The following is a 21,498-nucleotide window of genomic DNA, read 5'->3' on the forward strand; positions in this document are numbered from 1 at the left end:
ACTAACGATAACTCAGTGTCACACGTAAGTCACTAACGATAACGATCACAAAAAGATATCGACGATCTCATATATGTTAGTCAAAATTGCTCAAATTATGGTAAGATCATGAAATTTAGCATAAAATGTGTATGCAACAAAAGAAATAATTCTACGTATGGAGCCAATGAAAACCTATTGTTTCATGGCAACTGTTGCTAGGTTACCTTTAGTGTCTTGCAAGGAGTACTTTAGAGGGCTAGTGTGTTCATTTTTACTTGAAGATATACTCAGGATTGATCATCCTAAGTTTTATCCTTTTGCCACAATTTGAGCAAGTGTAGCTACATCTATCACCAATCGCCTATATCATGTGTGAAAATATTAGAGGCATATCATAATGCCAGAGCCCTAGCCTTATCATCCGCTATAACACTTGATGCACAGCAAGTCCCAAGCCACCCGGGTGTCCCAAATCGAGGTCATCGACCTCGCCGAGCAACTATACCACACTAGTTTCAGGACGAGGGTGTGGACCTAAAATGCTGTAGTACCTGCAAGGTGGTCTAAAAACGGCGTATTTCTTCGGGACCTCAAAAAGTATACATACCAAAATTTATACAAGTCCATCAATATATCTTGAGTTATAGGCGAACACACACGCACACAACCAGAATAATACCCTTGTTTGAGGTGAAGCTCTTTCCCGGAGGTAAATACCACGAAGTAGACTCAAGAACACTCTATGGCACAAAGGTGCCCAAACCCCCACTGACAATACCTATTAGTGTCAGAACGTGATCACAGAGATACCTTCTGAAAGTGCTTGTCAATTTGTTCACTGGATACCAGTCAGACTGTGACCCCGAATACGAGAAGAAACTTGCTAACAGCGCAATAAATGGATTCTAGGGGCCCCAGATAGACACTCAGTTATAGCTGCAACAGGCTTGGAGGTAGCACGGGAATAGAGTCATTTTCAATCGTTATCTCAAACAGCCGTCTCTTGAGCCGACAACTCACCCTTTCTCTCCCCAGCAAAATCTGTCAGTATATTTTACCATATCGATAATCGTTAACAAAGAGGGAAGAAACCTGACCATTTCTGGGCCACAAAATCGATTCAATGCCAAACGTGCCAAAATATCCTTGCTATTTCCACGTTCAAAACTCCCTAAATGGTACCTAGCGACATGCCGCTGTTATTTCGGAAGCCGCAGTGCTGGAGTCACCCCGGTGACACCTGTTACAGTGTTAGGTAGGACTCCCGGCACGATGCATTAACGGTGCCAAGGAGCTCATTACCAGCCTCACGCAATATAAGGGGGTCGATGAATCATCCCTGATGCACTGACGGCTCTGACCCAATAACTATATTTTAACAGGCTCCGCCCTTTGACCCTTTCTTGGCAAGATATTATCAGAATGAGACCGTAAAAATAGTATCGCTGTTACACTATAGTAAATTTCTGTAGCCTTAAGTATTTTTTTGGTCTTCTGTTGGCATTGGGTATTGGCATTTGTCTGATGCACTGACGGCTCTGACCCAATAACTATATTTTAACAGGCTTCGCCCTTTGACCCTCTCTTGAAAAGATGCTATCATAGTGAGACCGTAAAATTAGTAACTTTGTAACGCTATAATAAATTTCTGTAGCCTAAAGTATTTGTTTGTCTTAGGTAAATCTTTTTTTTTTTAAAGAGCTTAGTATACACGGAATATGATTCAATGAATGTTAGGATTTTAAAGATAAGGCATTTTCAGTATGTTCGATTATATTACATGATTTTACTTGTTGAATTTCAATATTAGATCCAACGAATGTACTGTTTGCGAGCAATCACATACATCACAGAAAAAATACATTCGTGTATAGACTGTTCCATGTGGGTCAATAGCAAACAAAATGGCGGATGTTTAGATACCTGCCTTGGCGGACTGTACCAAGTTTGAGAAGGGGGCGACGAGAGTGGCTTTATGTACGTGCAAACAACTGTGACATATTCTTCGTGAAGTGCTGATAAACCACGAACAACATTTATAACTTGTCGGCCCACCTTTAACATTGCAGCTTGATAAACAAAATAGACAAAAGGGCTGACATTTGTCAATTTGACAATGTTTCGTGAACTATAAACTATACTAGTAAATACGGGCTAGGCTGAACGTTGTGCTGGAAAATTTACACGTTTAGAGGTGAGTAACTCATGAATATTCATGAGACAGCTCAAGGATGGTGCAGGTGTCATCATTCAACAGCTCAAAGGAATAGGTTAAGTACATAACTTATCGACTGCGGAAGAGGACTTGATATTTAGAAATACTTACTGTCACAGCTTTATCTCATTTCTGCACACACATTGTTTCGCCTGAGGATTTACAGAGCCGTGTTCAAGCTATTAGCAAAGTTCTGGGATTTCGCGTGTTAGGTAGATGGCGCTTAATTGCTTGGAGCGGTGTCTTTCTTCTTTCGCTGTGGCAGAGATAAGGTTGTAAAACATAAGTTACATCTGTGGGCAAGGTTTGGAAAAGTTTTCATGATTACAACAGAACTTTGTCTTGTGAAAAAGTTCAATCCCAAACTTCTTTAAAGTTTAAGCAAGTATCCGAGCATCTTTGTACTTTGAAACCTCAAAATATCCTTATCATTATGATTAGACATACTAGTAAGTCATTCTGGATTAATAATCTGGTTGAGATATGTAAGGCCATGTTAATTTCATAATATGGATGACATACTCTGGGTACCCAAATTCTGATGCGAGCGTGCGAGAAAAGTTGAGGTAAAAGTTGCCTTCTTTATGGAATCTAAGAGTTCAGGAGGATTCAACAAATGACAGAACATGATATACCGAACTATAATTTGTTTTCTTTTACATGTTCTTGTCTGACTTTGAAAGACTTTATTCATCCATTTTGAATGTGTTTTTTACGGCATGAATTTGCTAATTTTGTAGGTCCTTTGTATAATTTACATTATGTTCCCAACCTTTTTCTTTTGGAAACGGTCGAAAATGTATGCGCCGCAGATGCCATTCATATAATCAAGTCAGTACTGCGTGGCCTAATTTTTTTACACTGGTTTGACCAAAAAAAGAATCTTCAAAAGCGTTTCTTCTAACGCGGCCTTCTAAGTAAGATACGTACGTTGCCTTTAAAATCTTTCCAGTACTTGAAGCAACAAAACGAATTCTGATATGTAGAGACGCTTTTACAAGCTCAAGTATTGACCATAACAGGCACGTATTTTATCATAATGGTTTAAAGGCTCATATGGATACACGCTAACATGTGTACCACATGATATGATACAGCACACGCTGTGCTTACGGCGCCTTGGTGGCTAGATTTAAAACGACGAATCAAATGCATATTGACTTCGCTTCCGATTGTTGTCCCCTTTAGCTCGCAATTCCCTGTCCTTCAATGCGTAGGCGAAACATGGACCAAGATCAAAATGAAAAGATTGATACGGTGATTAAATTATGGACGACCTGGGGTCCCAGGCAACCAGCACAAAGTAGATAAACTACATCAAATTATGACTAATATACTACAGATGTAGAATGCAATCAGAAATAGTCTCCTATGATTACATGTATTCTGAGTATATTGATGATTTTAATCTTGCCACATGTCCACATTTAATACAAATGTACGTCTTAATTTGAGGATGATTCTTTGAAGAGTCCAACTCCAATTACGCAAAAGAAACGACAAGCAATCCGTTACTGACATTTGAATTCTTTGAGTGTATTTTATACCTTTTCTCAAACAATTTAGAAATGTCTACAGAACATCTGTTATTTCCTCCATTCCTCAAAGGTGGCGATCTCGCTGCGATCGCACTGCGACCTAAAAATTGTCATAGAGCGATCAACGAATTTCATAGATGAAAACTAAATCATTTTACGATCTGAGTGTTTTGTTGTCTTTTAAGTCATATTTTCACATCCTGCATGATATTCCATTTACATAGTTGAGGATAACACACATCCAATTTAGGTCGCAGCGAGGTTGCAGCGAAATCGCCGTCTAATGGAATGTGGGGCTTACAAAGCAGTCAACTCAAGACATAATATGAATGTTAACGCATTTATGATTAAGAGCCCATTCTTGATGGCGTATAATTTTCGCAGAATGTTAAAAATATACTTGCCATCAGTTAGAGCAGTAATTCAATGCATAAGTGGCTCTTAAAAATAATTGCCTTCATTTTCGCACCGCTTTCATGTAAATCATGCCTATCACAACTAATGAAAAAGCGTACACTACGGTACGGATGTCTTTTTTGAAATGTTCTAAATCTTGTCATTGAAACATCTGTGCCATAGTATGATTTAACACCGCCACTATGCAAAACTTCTTTAGGTTCTATAAATTTGTGTGTACCAGATTACTTAGTGACCGCAGCAGATTTTTGCCACTCGAACATTCCTCTTTGGATAATCTAACATTCCAAGACGAAAGTTGATCTCAATTTTAAGATCTGACTTGTATGCATCTGCTGTCTAAAAATCTTACAACGAGTTTTAGTTTCAGGGGTCAAGGGAACACTTTTTAAAACTCATATAAATCAATAACTCGTAATAACCATTGATAACGCATATAAATCAACTGGCTTTTTTCTATAAATCAATATTGCAATTTACATTGAATGACGGTTAACATGAAAAAGTACAGATTCGAAATATGGCGAAACGGTATATCAAAACCTGACGTCTTGCTGCAGGACCTCAAAAAGCCGCTAGGGACCCCTAATCCCACTGTTTCTTCATTTTACGAACACCTACCAACATATCAAATATCGAAAACATCCATCCACAAGCTCTTGAGCTATGCTAATAACAAACACACGCACGCACACACACACACACACACACACACACACACACAGCCCCTGATAATATAACCTTTTGGCGAAGGTAAAAATTCAGGACCAATCAAACCTACACCAACATTTGATAAAATCATACTCTATATTCAACTCCTGTCTTCTTAAAAAAGTATCTTCATCAAACCTTTGCCATTCATGACAGATTCTGTAGCACCGAAAATCGGCTTAACTTTAACGGAAGGTTGCCCTGCAGTGATATCAGCGTTCCCCTCTGTGCAATTAACTCCTCGGCTCCTGATTGAGCTACACTGGCTCCCACCTGTGCAATCTGTTCCTACCCAGGAGAGGAGACTTCTGTCTAGCTGCTCTGATAGACCTCATGTCAAGGATATCCATCAACGTAGTCTGCTCGTTTCCTTAACTTGGAGAAAGGGTCAAAAAATTATTAGTTATGTTGAAAATATGAAAATATGAAAATATGAAAATATGAAAATGTGAAAATGTGAAAATGTGAAAATGTGAAAATGTGAAAATGTGAAAATGTGAAAATATGAAAATATGAAAATATGAAAATATGAAAATATGAAAATATGAAAATATGAAAATATGAAAATATGAAAATATGAAAATATGAAATACATCTTAAAAGTACAAACATATAAAAAATATATGAAGTTTCTTGATTAAGCTACACTGACTCCCTCCTGTGCAATCTGTTAGTATCCAGGAGAGGAGATGTGTGTCTTGCGGCTCTGAAAGACCTCATGTCAAGGAAATCCATCAACTCGAGATAGACTAGTACTTATGAAAGTGCCAAAGGGTTATTACTTATTTCATGAATGTGAAATAAAACCATTACAAGATATGAATATAGATATAGAAAATATAAATGAAACGTTTAAAGAATATAGAAATATAGAAAAGTATGAAATATATAACAAAATTTTAATGTTAAATATATATATATATATATATGATCAACGGTGCAGCGAATGTTAGAACGTTACAGAAAAAATACAAGAATATTACAATACATACTGTAAATGTCAGAATTTTGCGAACTTAAAACCACTGCAAGAAATGCTTGTTTTACATTCTGTCTACCTACTTCGTTTCAACTGCAAACTTAAAATCACTCCGACCAATCTCCCGCCAACCCCCATTTTTCTCCCTACAGCGAAATTAAATCATCGCGAACTTAAATCCATTTGTAGTATACAATGACATACAAAGCCATGTATTTGGTAAGTATGAGGCAAACTCTAGCAGTAGATTTCATTTTCCACCTAATCTTATTTTCATCATAACGTATCGTTTGATAAAAGGTAAGATTTCTACAGAATTTTTTGATTTGCATCGAAAAGAACGATCCATTTACCAGTAATCGTACCGGGTGCATTTCAATCACTCAGAGCTATGCATATATGTCAATACCGAGTGATGTATCGTTCCCCCACAAGCATAGCTCGTGGGGAAACTAAAAATAAAAGGTGTGTGTACAAAATTGATTTGAAGGCGCGAAGCCCGGCGTTTTTAGAAATAGTTCACGTCGTGACCAAAAGGTGAAGGAGTCACTGCTTCGAACTCACCTCGGTAATGAAAATTTAAAAGGTACTACGGCGTGGTAAAGTGTGGCTATTTTCTCCATGTTTTCAGGACTTGACAGCTTCTTAATCTAGTCTTCTTCTGATCTTTTGAGTTCTGCTTCTGAAGGAATGTCCAGGTGGGATGGCATTTTGATGCTAGCGCTACTGTTGCCGTCTAGTGGTAGAGCTGCGAACCTGTATCCCGGACTTGACTTATAAAAACGTCTAGGTTCAACCTACCTACCTACCTAGTCCTTTGACCTCCATGTCGCCGGGAGGGGGGGGGGGGGGGGGGGGCAAGGTAGATATGAAGATAGAAAGCTGTCCCTACACTCGTCTGTATCTCGCAGCAGTCAGCCTTTCAGCCAGGTTTAGGGACATTCAGTTCTAACTAAACGTCGAAGACCAGTTTTGGGCTTGCCAAAAAACTCTCTCTCCCTTGAATTCTTTTATTTTTGTTTTAAGCCATCTTAAACATTGCATGCATCGTGAAGTTTGCGCTGGAAAAAGTCGACAACATTGCGTTTTTTTATGTGTTTTTGCTCGTATTACTGAGCCTTTGTGTTTACTACTAAATGTATATAATTTTGCATATTTTCTGATTACATGTAGAATTTATGCCAACATGCAATTTTATATGTAACCAAAAAAAGGCATTCTTAGTTCACACATATGGCATGGTTCAGGTGCGGACTTATAAGTCCGAACTCGTCTATCTCACTCAGCAGTCAGCATTTCAACCTGATTTAGGGACGTTCAGTTAAAAAAAACCACTAAAGGTTGGGGACCTGAACCTGAACATGAGTTTAAGTACGCATCACTGTCTGGTGGCAAGTTTTCTGGCAACCGCCAGCCACCACCATGATCAAAAACACCGCAGTATTCATAAAGCAACCTGGCGCCTCCTGTGCAAGATATAAAAGAGCAAAAGTCACCACGCTAACCTTGGACACAAATGAGTGTTGGAATATCATGGAAATATGGCAATAGCCTATAGATGTAACTATGATGAATTCTGTTTTTTAAACAAGTCAGCTCAGTGCAAGGCCACATGGACCACTCCTGAGAAATGAACTAGCACTCACTGAAGTAGCATCTTTCCTCCCTTATTCAGTGACATCAAGCTTAGGCAAGCTCGACTAAATGGCTCACTAGGAGAATCAGGGGTTACAAAGGCTGCTTGGGAACTTCCCTACCCCATTAAGCCTGGAAAGGTTTGATCCAAGCTCAGCGGGAAAGACCTCTAGTGTGGTAGGTTCTTTAACCTGCTCGAGGTGTGGCTCTCCTCAAACACGGGACTTCAATTTAATGTCCTATCCGAGGGATGTCCTTAACCGAAGCTAGGTACTCATTGTCACCTGTGTGAAGTGAGGAAGGTTGTGTAACGTTCCAGCTTTCCCAAGGACACAAGATCGGCGACGTTACAAGATTCGAACCCAGGACGTCTGGGTTCTGGGCCAATCACTCTGCCGTTACGCCACACGACCCTACACTTTTCCTCATCAATTTGACCCGTACGCGTCATTTTCTAAAAGTATCTCTCTTTTAAAAGTAATTTCACAAGAGACGCTTTCAAAGATGATTAGTATTCAGTTGAAAGAATGGACTAACGCAACACATTATGCGATCACGTGTAAGGATTGCCTAAGAGGTGGCTGAAAACTACCTTTCAGAGACTTAATTCGCGAGAAGTGCACCCAGCCATTATAACCACCATTGCTCCACCTAATGTTCTGTAATAACTTAAATTTGAGCAATGCCTCGCCCTAATGTAACGCTAATAGGTGGTACTAACGTCAATATAGAAACAGCTTAGGCGACCTGGAGATATGTCTTCGCATAACGGCGCGTTACCTTAAAGGAACTCAATGTGGGGTCGTGTGGCGTAACGGCAGGGTCTTCGGCCCAGAACCCAAAAGGTCCCGGGTTCGAATCCCCTGACGTCACTGATGTTGTGCCCATGGGAAAGGCACTGAACACGACTTTCCTCACTCCACCCAGGTGTAGAAATGGGTATACTGTTCTCTGTACATGGCACTGTTGAGATAAGTTATGAAAAACTTGAGTGAAGCGCCACGTTGTTCTTGTCACAAACGACGTAAAACAACTCAATGTAAGATTTGGACGATGTCGGAAGTATTTTTTTGCTATTCCTTTTAAATTAAGTAGAATCAAACCTTCAGCATTGCGTAACAATATTTTGGTAGTGAATATGCATCATCATTGGATTGTATTAATGTGTAGAAAATGAATTTTGTTTACACCTTGCGAGTGTGTATTTTCTGTACCACCAGAAACCAGCCGTAGTGGTGCGGGTTGTTTTTTTGCGCTGTTTGTAAATGCTGGAAATATGAAACAATGTGCTAGAAAGTGCCCATTATTGTCAATAGCATGGAGATTATGTTAATTCTATATATCAACTTTTGCAACCAAAATCTTACATAAAGCCCCTTTTAAGTTACTCGTCTTTCTTTTATAAGTCACCTCATATATTCTTTGATATACACGAATGAAGTCAGTGGATTTCTGTCCATATCCTAATGCGTAAAGTCGTAGTGTATAACATGTACGTAAGAATCCACAAAGCTTATTTCTCTTCAAGTCAAATGTTGACATTGCGTATATAGATTCTAACAGCCTTAAGTAGAGATAACATAATTGATGGTTACCTAAAGAGAGGAGGGGTTGATTTGAAGTGCGCACCTGGAGCGGTCTATCATGCCATACCATTCATCATCACCTGCTCGTTTAATGCACAGCCCCCCACTTTGATTTGAGTGTGGCGGTTACTTAATGGCGCCAATGTGGATGTTGTCCTCACCTTCCACGACCCCCTTAAACGGTTTTGTAGCCGGATAATTCAAATTTTCGAATTGCTGGCATCAATCAAAGCAAGGGAAGCCTTTATGTATAAACGATACCCGGACTGACTGGTCTGCTTAAGTTGGTAGAAATCCCGCGTGTTAATGTGAAAACCTAGTCTCTACCAGACTAACTACGCCGGCTATAGGGAGAATATCTGCCGTAGCCGACTCCCTTAGCATACTATTCACTCTATTTGGCCAATTTCTACTATTTTCCCAGCCATCCGCGGGGCCTGGTAGAGGCTAGTGAAAACCTGATACACAATGCTTTCTGTTGAAGTACTCTTAGTAACAAGACCATATAGCATGTCAATATTAAAAGGTAAAAAATCGGAAGTTCTGCTGCAGTGCCAAGGTCATACACCAGAGGGCCCAAAATAGACCTTGACCTTCGTCCTCCCAGCACCTACCCACATACTGAATATTATTTCAGTCCATCCAGAGGTTCTTTAGTCATGCTGACTACAAATAATTGGAAACACAAACAGACACACACACGCACACACAGACGTGCCAAACCTATACCTCCATTTTTAAAGGAGGTAACAAACAAGAGATGCAAACTATACGGCACACACATGATAGATAGATAAGAACGTGCCCTGGATAAGTCTACCTTAATGCGCTTAATAAGCTGTTAAATTGCCTGTGTAATTGGTCAGCATCTCTCCCCTGTCATGCCATTACGTGTTGCGCTCCTTTTACGCTTCGTGCTTGCTTCTAGAATGTCCCTAATGGCGTAAACTAAACAGTGCATGTCACGACACCATTCTCCTTCACGAGCAAAGCTGTAAAATCTAAAACCGGAACGACCTCAAGAGCCAACGTACCCATATTGTTTACTCCGGGTACGGCCGGAGTCTATGCTTTCAATGTGCGAGTTTGTTTGAGCTGTTGTGTGTACGCAGATATTTGAGTGACAGCTCGTGAGTGGGAAGATGACCACAGATTTCAGAGTGGCAGGAAGTACAGGAACTACAGTTTAGAGTTGTTGAACCAGTTCTAGGTGAATTACTGTAAGAATTGTTTCTGCCTGGACATTTCAGAGAGCGTTCATTGCACGATTTTTAAGTTTGTTGAAAATTCACTCAATGTTAGATTTGAACGATGTTCGAAGTACTGTAAGAATAGTTTCCACCTTGACATTTCAGAGAGCATCAACTATACGGTTTTTAAAATGTTGAAAATTCAAAGGCTTTCACAAAAGTGTGTTTTTTTTTTGTCTTATCCATTGTTTTATGAAATCAGTCCAGCGAAGAAAATAAAAATTCTACATCCAAATTGATATCTTGTTTCTTGTAGCAGCTTTATAGCTAACTATGATTCGAGCAGCGGCCCTTTCTTAATTTGCATTCCTTGATGAAACTTCCGGCATCTTGAAAAGTTATTCATTGAAGTCTTGCACACATGCTTCAGGAAAGAGCAAATGTGCTGCTCTCGAGGTATTGGTCGCGGTATAAATATTCAACCGTAAACCGATAAGTCTATTGAATCCGTAAGAAAATGGGAACTCACGTCTTTTCCTCGGGCGTGCTTGATTATGTGACTCGTTTGTATTCGCAAGGACTTCACATACCATGGAGTGTCGCCATTTTGTAAACTGGATTCTGGCTCTATTTCTAAAGATTACATGTTCAAAGGCTTCCAGAATCGCTACAAATTTAGACAAATGGTGTGGGTGTAAAAGTCTGACGCTATTGAAATGTAGGCATTCATCCCTGTGAATCCTTCTACCAATACCCTCTAAAGCCCGTTCCTTTCCTTGTAGATGCGAGAGTCAATCCTTGTCCAAACTGCCTTACATCGTTGTCCATCACTCGTTTCTTTGATTAACGTCGGTTGCAAAGGTTCCCGAGCAAAAGGCTTTGATCTCAATCGATCAAACGTCGCCAAAAGTCGATCCGGACAGAGGGGAAGAGAAAAAACAGTCAAACTTGATTTCGTTTCACGGTACAAGGCATTTGTCATTTGAACCGAGGTTGGAGTTCGACACGTGGGTCGTTCTATTGAATTCCCAAAAGTTCCGATCCCTTCCTTCGCTCCAGGCATTACGTTCCTTGTGGTATTACGTTCGGTTAAGGCCAAATGGAGCAAAAAGTTCAGTAAGGATGCGGTCAATACCATCTATCGACCTCAGGTCACGGAGGCAACCGTGTGAAAGAGCCGGGGTTTACAACGCCGTTTTACCATGGACTCCAGAGTAGAATTACTCTCCCATGTGTCTCTCTCGATATCTGACGGTTCCCGCGTCCAGACATTCGGCTAAGGTATCCCTTTGAACTTTAAATGGTACCGTTGTCAGCAAAGCGGCTCCACGAAATGCTTTTAAAAATCGATTTTTGGGGATAACGCCTTGGGATGCATTGTCCTTCATAGGTAAATAGGGCACATTTGTAATAGGTTTTTCCAGAGGCATTTTGTTGGTTTATATTAATTGTGAGTTATGTATTATTGCTGCATATTCCGACTGCGTTGACAAATTTAAAGCCCCTTCCTGGTTTGACTTAACAACTGAGGATTTCCTTTATATACAAGAAGGCCATACATATAGCTCAACAAAGATTACGTCTATTTGCATCTACCCATTACGTTGTGTTAAAAGCTACTTCCCTAAAGTTTAATGTTTTTGCAATGTGTATAATTTAGTATGAGACTATCTATAGTTTATATAATCACCCGTATACGTTTTTGTCACTTCGAACAGTTTTATGTATATGTGAATAATCGACATTGTTATACTAACTGTTCGCTCGTTAATTACGTGCATTTGATAAACTGTTGTCAAAAGGATAAGATCAAAATGACAAAACGAAATGATCTGTCCCGTAATTTAGCGATAGTAAAAAGAGAAAAAAATACCCCTGGAAACACTTCGAGCGCTCGTTATTCACGAATGCACATACTTACCATCAAGGCAAGGCCGTAATTCTGTACAGATCCATAAAAATACGTTTATGCGGACATTTCTTTGCGAGAAATGGTGCCCTTGGTTTTTGGGAGATCCGGTTATTTAACCCGCAGGGTCGAGTTTTTGAATGAGAATTGTGGTGCAGCGTTCACAGCGGCCAGAGGTCGCCTCAGTGCACCCACAAGGCACGCATATCTCATTTCATTTTTCAACTCCGAGTCACGCCTCGCTCGATGGGGTGGCCATATTTGTTACCCCCATTGCTCTACGTTATCGACGTTTTGTGGTGCCTTTGGGGGCTGTTAGTCTGGCTAAGCGGTATAACGACTCCCTCAAAACTGACCATTTCTTCGAGTTCCCATGTCACAATGACAGTGTGAGTTCGTAATTGTAGGAGACATGTAGACAGACCTATCCATCACTATGATTACACAGCATAGAGCAAAACTACCGAAAAGTCATGGTGCCTTTGGGTGCTGTTATTTCTTCTAAGCGTTTTAAAGCCTCCCTCAAAACTGACCATTTCTTCGAGTCCCCATGTCACACTGACAGTGCGAGTTCGTAATTGTAGGAGACATGTAGACAGACCTATCCATCACTATGAGTACACAGCATAGAGCAAAACTACCGAAAAGTCATGGTGCCTTTGGGTGCTGTTAGCTGGCTAAGCGGTATAAAGCTTCCCTCAAAACTGACCATTTCTTCGAGTTCCCATGTCACACTGACAGTGTGAGTTCGTTAGACATGTAGACAGACCTACCCGTTACTGAATACACAGCATAGAGCAAAACTACCGAAAATTCACGGTGCCTTTGGGTGCTGTTATTTTTTCTAAGCGTTGTAAAGCCTCCCTAAAACTGACACTTTTTTCGAGTCCCCATGTCACAATGACAGTGCGAGTTCGTAATTGTAGGAGACATGTAGACAGACCTATCCATCACTACGAGTACACAGCATAGAGCAAAACTACCGAAAAGTCATGGTGCCTTTGGGTGCTGTTATTTTTTCTAAGCGTTGTAAAGCCTCCCTAAAACTGATCATTTCTTCGAGTTCCCATGTCACACTGACTCTGAGAGTTCGTAATTGTAGGAGACATGTTGACAGACCTACCCATCTCTATGAATACACAGCCTAGAGCAAAACAACCGAAATGTTTTGGTGCATTTGGGTGCTGTTAGTTTTGCTAAGCGTTGTAAAGCCTCCCTAAAACTGACCATTTCTTCGAGTCCCCATGTCACAATGACAGTGTGAGTTCGTAATTGTAGGAGACATGTAGACAGACCTACCCGTCACTATGAATACACAGCATAGAGCAAAACTACCGAGATGTCATGGTGCTTTTGGGTGCTGTTAGTTTTGCTAAGCGGTGTAAAGCCATCTCCAAAACTGACCATTTCTTCGAGTTCCCATGTCACATAGACAGTGTGAGTTCGTAATTGTAGGAGACATGTAGACAAACCTACCCATCACTATGAAAACACAGCACAGAGCAAAACTACCAAAATGTCATCGTGCCTTTGGGTGCTGTTAGTTTAGCTACTTAGCGCCGCTATAAAGCCTCCTCCAAAACTGACCATTTTGCCAAGTTCCCATGTCACATTGACGGTGAGAGTTCGTAATTGTAGGAGACATATAAAAGACCTATCCATCACTACACAGCATAGAGCAAAACTACCGAAAAGTCATGGTGCCTTTGGGTGCTGTTATTTTTTCTAAGCGTTGCAAAGCCTCCCTAAAACTGACCATTTCTTCGAGTCCCCATGTCACACTGACAGAGAGAGTTCGTAATTTTTGAAGACATGTAGACAGACCTATCCATCACTATGAATATACAGCGAAGGGAAAAACTACCGACATGTCACGGTGCCTTTGGGTGCTGTAAATTTTGCTAAGCGGTGTAAAGCCTCCCTAAAACTGACCTTTTCTTCGAGTTTCCACGTCACACTGACCGTGTGAGTTCGTAATTGTAGGAGACACGTAGACAGACCTATATATCACTATAGATATACAACATAGAGCAAAATGCGCCAGAACGTTAAGCCTTATACATTCACAATATACGACCAAATCACTACCGTGAAAGAATGACAAAATGGCTGTCGCGGAACATATAATCTTTTACCGTCAAAAAAAGGATCTGCTTGAAAAGTTCAATTCATTTTTAGATCAACGCATATTCAATAGGGATGTGTTATAATGCTGGACTGCTTACGCCCCAGGCTTACACTAAACACGATATTTGTCAGACTGGTGAAACAGTTCGTAAATTGTCACTAGTTGTAAATATGACTCAAGGTACTTTGACAGGGAAGTCCTCCCTTCCCATTGTGTTCCGGGGGTGGCTATGGTAGCGCAGGAATCCACTAGGAACAGTTTTTATAACCTCTCATCGTCTTTCTAATGGTCCAGAGCGACGAAGACAGCCTATTCAACCACCCAGAAAGGAAACCAGCTTCTTTCAAACGACTTTCCGTATGCTTTAAGACTGTTACATAATTCACTAAGATCTTTTGAGAAATAGCTACATCTTTTTCTAAGAATCCGCTCTTCCTCTAGCTCTGTGTATAGCTAGTGTTGATAGGTAGACTCTTCATCATTTTAACTTCCATTGAAGCTATTTTTCATGTTGTACACCTGGATATTTTTCGACTTTTCACGACCATTTTATAACACAACACCAGTCAATCACCAAAATCACTGCGTTGTACATCTATGAACATATATATATTCCAATTCATATGCGTTAAGAGTCGATGAATCATACTCAGTCCACGCCGCTGTGTTATATAGCTTAAAGACATCTTTACTGCAATGGGTTTGAAATGACTGATTTGCATAATTTGCCGATCCAAAGATATCTATATCACACGAGTACAGCACAGAGCTTTTGGCTCTTTCTTCATCGTTATGGAGTGCCCATCGGCCTTTCACGCAAAGTGACGCGCAGAATGATTGGCACTTAACTAGAGACGGGGGTAACGTATTGGACTATTCATTTTGTCGTGGGTGATTATATTTCAGCTAGCACCAACTCGGCCCTAGTGAAGAATTATAAACGTACGAACTTTGAACGTAATAAAGTTTTGTACCCAGAAATGCCTTGAATTACCAAGAACTAAGTCCGGTGGGAAGCCTAAATATAGGCTATATAATAATAATAATAATAATAGTCTTTATTGCATATTCCTGCCCAGAAGGGCTAAATGCACAGAAAACCACATGTGGTCTGTAAGGAGTATAAAGTAAAACATAAATTGATAAAATGCTACATTCTAATACTAAGAACTAAAAACAAATATACAAAATGTGGGCTATTGCTAAACTAAATGCTGATCACCTAGTAGTTTCTTCTCTCTTTTTGAAACATTTGGAAATATGACTACATACTTTGTCCATTATATGTTCGTTCTTACATGACATCAGGTATATAAAAGTGTCCTGTTTTGACATATTTGTACATTTCTTGTCTAATTCTATTATCTTAAACAATGATTGCCGTTCATCTTTATATAAGGAACAATCAAGTAAAAAGTGGATTTCATTTTCAACATATAAATCGTCACAGAATTCGCATGTTCTATTATTAGGAGGGGTACGGTTTTGCCTTCCAGATTCTATGTGTAGGGAGTGGTCACTGATGCGAAGTTTACACATCGCTCTGCGATGTTCGAAGTTTGCAATGTTTAAATATGCTTCTCTTTCATAGATTTTTTTGAAAGTTTTGTATGTTCTTAATTTGTTGCCTTGGTTTTCTCTTCGTCCTTTAACGTGTAATTCTGAATTAAATTTTTGGATGTAAATATCCTTCAATCTTTGTTTTAGTTCATTTAAATGAGAATGTGTGTTTGAGGGACCGTTAATGTATAGGTAGGCAAAACCGGACTCCTCTAACATTTTTCTTACATTAGATAACCAGCAGGGTGTTTTTCGGCGATCTAGATCTTGTTGTACCATATAAGCTTCGTATTGAAGACTGTCTGTATGTACTTCGTTAACTAATCTAACATAGTAACTATACATTCTGCTTTGAGCCTCTATTTGCAACGGAAAACGACCCAGTTCCGCTCTACATGCAAAGTTACTGGCGTTCCTCCGAGCACCAAGGACATATTTACAGAATTTTAAATGTGCAGTTTCTATCGGAGATTTGTCATTCATATTACTGTTGCACCAGACTTCAGATCCATACAATAATATCGGTACAATACATGTGTCAAACAGTTTACAGTGCAGTGATACAGAAGATCTAGTCTCCCCAAGCGTACTTCTGATGTTATACATTGCTCTTAAGGCTCTCTTTTGTAGATTTTTCGTGGCAGCGCTAAATGTACATCCTGTTGTAAACATAACTCCTAGGTAACAATATGATGAAACTATCTCTATCTCTTTATTACATAGTGAAAAACTAAGATTATTGAATAAAAGGCCTCTTCTGTTAAATACTATAATTTTTGTTTTCGCCAGGTTGACAGTTAGCTTCCATTGTTGGCAATACCGGCCAAGAGTATTAATTGCGTTCTGTAGTCCCTCCTTACTTTCCGATAGTAAAACAATATCATCAGCATAAAATAGGCTATTTACTTTCGATAGTTGTAAAAGGGGGGCGTCTAGGTGTTTCGCATTTAGTTCCTCTATGAGGTCACTTATGTACAGGTTGAATAAGGTGGGGCTTAGAACGCAACCTTGACGTACACCAATTTCAACAGGAAAATTTTCAGTCAAGCCCGTCTTAGTTTTGACACTGGCTTCGGACTGGTTGTATAAATCCTTGATTATATCAAAAAGTTTTCCTGAAATGCCATTGGAAAGAAGTTTGTACAATAGCCCCTCGTGCCAGATGGAGTCAAAGGCTTTTGACAAATCTACAAAGCAAGCAAATAAGCGTTTTCCAGATTGTGTGTATTTAGATATAAGAGTTTTCAGTATGAAGATGTTATCAGATGTCCTGTAATTTTTTCGGAATCCTGTTTGGTTTGGTTTTATGATTTCTTTTTCTTCTAGGAAGGTTGACAATCTTCTGTTAATTATTGAGGAGAACAGTTTTCCTAAACAGCTTGAAATGGCGATTCCTCGATAATTGTTGGGGTCATCTTTTCGCCCTGCTTTGAAGATGGGGACAATATAACTTTGGGACCATGTTTTGGGGAAGGTTCCTTTCGAAAATGTGCTGTTAAATAGCCTTAGTAAAGGGGAAAATAAGATTCTTTTTCCTGCTTTAAGCATTTCATTGATGATCATGTCGTCCCCGCTGGCTTTTTTGTTTTTGAGGGCTTTTATTGCATCATTGATTTCTGATGCAGTAATTGGATTATCTAAAGGTCCTGGACTTGGTTCACATTTTTGTAGTGCCTGGAATTTATGAAGAATTTCCTTTTCAAAATTAAGATCAAAAGTTTTTTGTTTTAGTCTGGATTTGCTGTGTATAGTTCTGAAGTGTTCTACCCATGTGTCGGCCGGTAGGTCTTCCTGAGGTACCGAGTTGGTCTTTTTGAGTTCGTTAAGTAGGTTCCAGAAAGCGGTCGGATTATTTTCTTGGAGGTTTTGAAGGCGCATTAGATAGTTGTTTTCGAATTCTCGTTTGCGTTTTCGAACAAGTTTATTAAATTCTTTCTTTTTCTTAAAATAACTACCTCTTAGGGATGGATTTTTTGGGTTGTGTACAAGGAGATATCTGAGGTTTCGTAGTTCTTTCCGGGCCTCATAACATGTTTTATCAAACCATTTTTTGTTTTGTTTTGGTCCTTTGGTTCTCCTGTTACATTTTATTTTTAATGATATCTTTCCGGCTGTTTCTAGAATATTCTGAAACTTGCTAACTTCTTCATCAATGTTACGAGTTGTAAGTGTAGTATCCTGCCCAATAGATAAAAAGTTGTTTAGTTTGTCGGATATCATCGGGCTGTTTAGAGCACGGATGAATTTATCACCTGAATTTTCGTCCCAAACAAACTTTTTTGGAAGAGGGCGTAATTTGCATTTGGCACTTTTTGTGTTTTGAATGTTCCAATGTGACGTACGTATATTTGTGGTTATCAGGCAGTGATCTGAAAATTCTGATAAATTGTGGACTTTGAATACGTTAATGTTATGAAGAAGGGCGCTACTTGTGATGGTATAGTCCACCGTGCTGCAACCTCTAGGCTGATAACAGGTGTAGCGTCCATTTAAATCACCTAGAACACGACCGTTAAGAATGCGAAGGTCGGCTTGGGCACATAGATCAATTAGGTTTTTGCCAAAAGGATTAGGGAGATTTCTATCGGAGTTGTTTCTGGGGATGTCAAGGTTTGAGAAGGGCATTTCTGGTTCAAGTTCTGGAACAAAGGGGTCTTCGGTGGTTTCTTGTAGGGAGCCTATCCGACTGTTGAAATCTCCCCCTAGAATAACATAGCCTTTGGAGCTAAAAGATGCTACATCCCTCTCTAACATATCAAAAATACAGACATCCGTCCTTTTGTGGACTTGAGAGTATAGAGGACTTATATAAACAGTACATATAAATACATCTTTCGATAAACCAAATAATTCTTTGGATACTCGAACCCAGAGTAAGTCATCCGATTTGGAGGGCTCTCTACTTATAAATTTCGCCAATTCTTTTCTAAAGTAGAAAATAATTCCGCCAGAATTTCTTCTGGCCCTTCTATGTTTTTTTCTCGAAGAAGAGAAGTGTTTGAAATTTGGGATGTCTATTTCTGAGGATTCATTACTCCAGGTTTCGATAAGAGAGAAGAAATCAAGGTTGTCTACACTACTTCTAAAGTTATCTTCCTTAAGTTTTTTTCCTAGGCCGTGGATGTTCCAAAAGCCTATGTTAAGAGAACACCTCATATATCTCAACGTTACAAAAACTGAAAGAGGACTATTGTTTCCCTACTTTTACGATACGCGTGCTTTGCGCTTATTTGCGATAATACATTATTGATAAAGCTAAGTTACTTGTACTATGATAGCCATATTGTATTCGACGAATATTAGAAGAACTAATTATTTTCATTTCAAGTACAGTAAGTGTGTTACATTTTAGAAAATAACTATTTTACGGATACAATGTTGGAAGTTAATAACCTGCGTAGTGGTCTTTGCCGCGCCAGTCATCTTCACGGTACTGATGGTAGTCGGCGTCTCTGATGTACCTGGGCGGGAACCATGGCCGGGGTGCGTACTGGGCTTCTGGGAACCAGCTCTCGTAGGGGTCGTCGTATCGGCGAGTTGGAGGGAACGGCCGGCGCTGGAAATCCATGGGCTGCTGTCTCCACCCTGGTGTACTCATGGGGCGCCACCCGTCAGCGGTTCCGTCCTGTGGTCGCCACGGTAGATGGGCCTCTCTGTCGTTTGCTCGGGGGTTCCTGTGCACGTACGGCGAGAAGACATGGCCTTGACCACCAGTTATAGGGCCTCCATTCAGGGGCTCAGGGGGGTTAAACTGGTTTCTTTGTTGGTAGCGTCCGTCTCTCTCTGTATGTCGTGCCTTGTTTCCTGTGTCGGCATTTCTCTTTCTTCCTCTGCTATAGGTGCCCATGCCAACGGTGGGGTGAATAGCAGACTTCCAGTTAGCAGCCAACACCTTTAGTCCTGATCTGTTCAGGTGATAGCCGTCACGGTTGTACAGAGACTGTTTGATTGTTCCGCCGTCACCGAGGTTGTCATTGTTGACAACATGAACGAAGGGTAACTCCTGGCCGAGGACGTGTAAGAAGTTGTTCACATCTTGAGTCACCTCCATTAAGTGTTTGTCATTCCTCGGCGGGATGGAGGAGATGACAATAGCGGCATCTGGATATTTGTCGTGTGTTGTCATTATCAGTTGTCTGATATTCTCTGTCACGCCTTGAGCAGCTCTCTCCCGTTTGATGTCGTTAGTCCCCACGTGGAGTACAATACATTTTGGGTTGTGGTGGGATGTGGATTTGATGAGGTCTGTTGCCTGTGGAACCGTCATTGCTGTGTATTTGTGAGATTGCTTGCCAGGATATAGCATGTTAGGGATTATACCCCTCGTGTTTGAGTCACCAGCAATGATTATTTCTGGCTGTTCTGGAGTGGTGTTGCGTGGATGATCAGGTGTCGGGGCTTCCCGCGGTGGGTTGTCCCTGCGTGGGTTGTTCGGCTCACGGCTGTTGAAAGACCGTTCTTCAAGCGTACTTCCTGTCAGGACTTGAAACCTGTTGGTTGTAGCAATGTTCGGTACGGTGACAGTGTCCGCTAGTTCTTCTTCGACCGGGGTCTGAGCTCTTTCTTGTGAGATGTCAGTTTGAATTGCTGCACTTTTCACTCTTTTAGCATTCTTTGTTTCTAAGGCTGTGATTCTGTTGCGCAAGTTTTTGTTCTCAGCCTCGAGGGACTTGACACGTTTTTTTAGCGCTTCGGTGTCACTTTCCTTCGCCATTTTCTCGGCCGGCGTTTCTTTTGTTTCAGACAATTTGCATTCAATGCGCGCAATGCGAGTAGACAATGCGTCAATTTTGTTGTCGTCGTTTGTGATTCTGCTAGCTAGAATTGCTTCGAGTTTGTCTATGTTCAGCTGAAGTGACTGTAGTGCATTGTTGTTGTTCTGGTCTTCAGTCTCCGTTTCTACGTTACCAGGGTCATTAACAAGAGACTTAGGGTTTGTTTCTTCTTCACACATGTCGTTCCGTGGTTGGTGTGTCTTCATGGGTACATTGGCGGCACTTTCAATGGGGCATTCAAAAGAACATATAGATACATACAGAGCCTGCATGTGGGTCACGGTTTGGGGGTATTCTTCAGCTGTACGCATTACACCACAGCGAAACACTCCGATTGCGGAAGTAACAATGCCACAGCAGCGCAGAAAAAGTCAAGGGAAATGACCTGATTAAGAAATCAAATTAATGAAATAAATTGCGTAAAAAAACGTGAGCAGGACAAGAAAGAGCGCCTTACCCCAAATTGTGTAAAACTAGATAATGATGACATAGCTTAGTGTGGTGTGGTGTGGTGTGGCACTAGACAACGTATCGTTGGATACTTCTCAAATTTTGTTTCAAGCATAGATAAGTAATGGATGTACCTGGGGGATTGCTAAAAAGAATCAACTTCTGTTGAAGAGATATCATACAGTTTTCTCATAGAATCCCCCTTTACATGTATATCAAGCCTCCATTGTTGGTAGTGCAACACAAAATCGACTGAGATGTTTTCGAGACTTTGGTGCCCTCCTAATGATTTCTGGTATTGCATTCTTGACTCTACACGGTTAAGGAGTTAATCGTACAGCTAATAAGATCTGCAATAAAGACTCCGGGTGGTAATACTCTTCTTCTCCTCCCCTGACATCTTCGATAACTGACTCAAAAATA

The 21,498-nt window shown here is 40.4% G+C and overlaps 1 protein-coding gene across 2 annotated transcripts in view; it reads left to right on the forward strand.

The window, feature by feature from the left end:
• LOC136443930 (protein amalgam-like) overlaps positions 1–21,498 on the forward strand; it is a 64,964-nt gene that overhangs the window by 12,804 nt on the left and 30,662 nt on the right. The window lies entirely within an intron of this gene.

This window comes from Branchiostoma lanceolatum, chromosome 10, assembly GCF_035083965.1.
Source record: "Branchiostoma lanceolatum isolate klBraLanc5 chromosome 10, klBraLanc5.hap2, whole genome shotgun sequence".
In the NCBI taxonomy this organism is placed as follows: domain Eukaryota; kingdom Metazoa; phylum Chordata; class Leptocardii; order Amphioxiformes; family Branchiostomatidae; genus Branchiostoma; species Branchiostoma lanceolatum.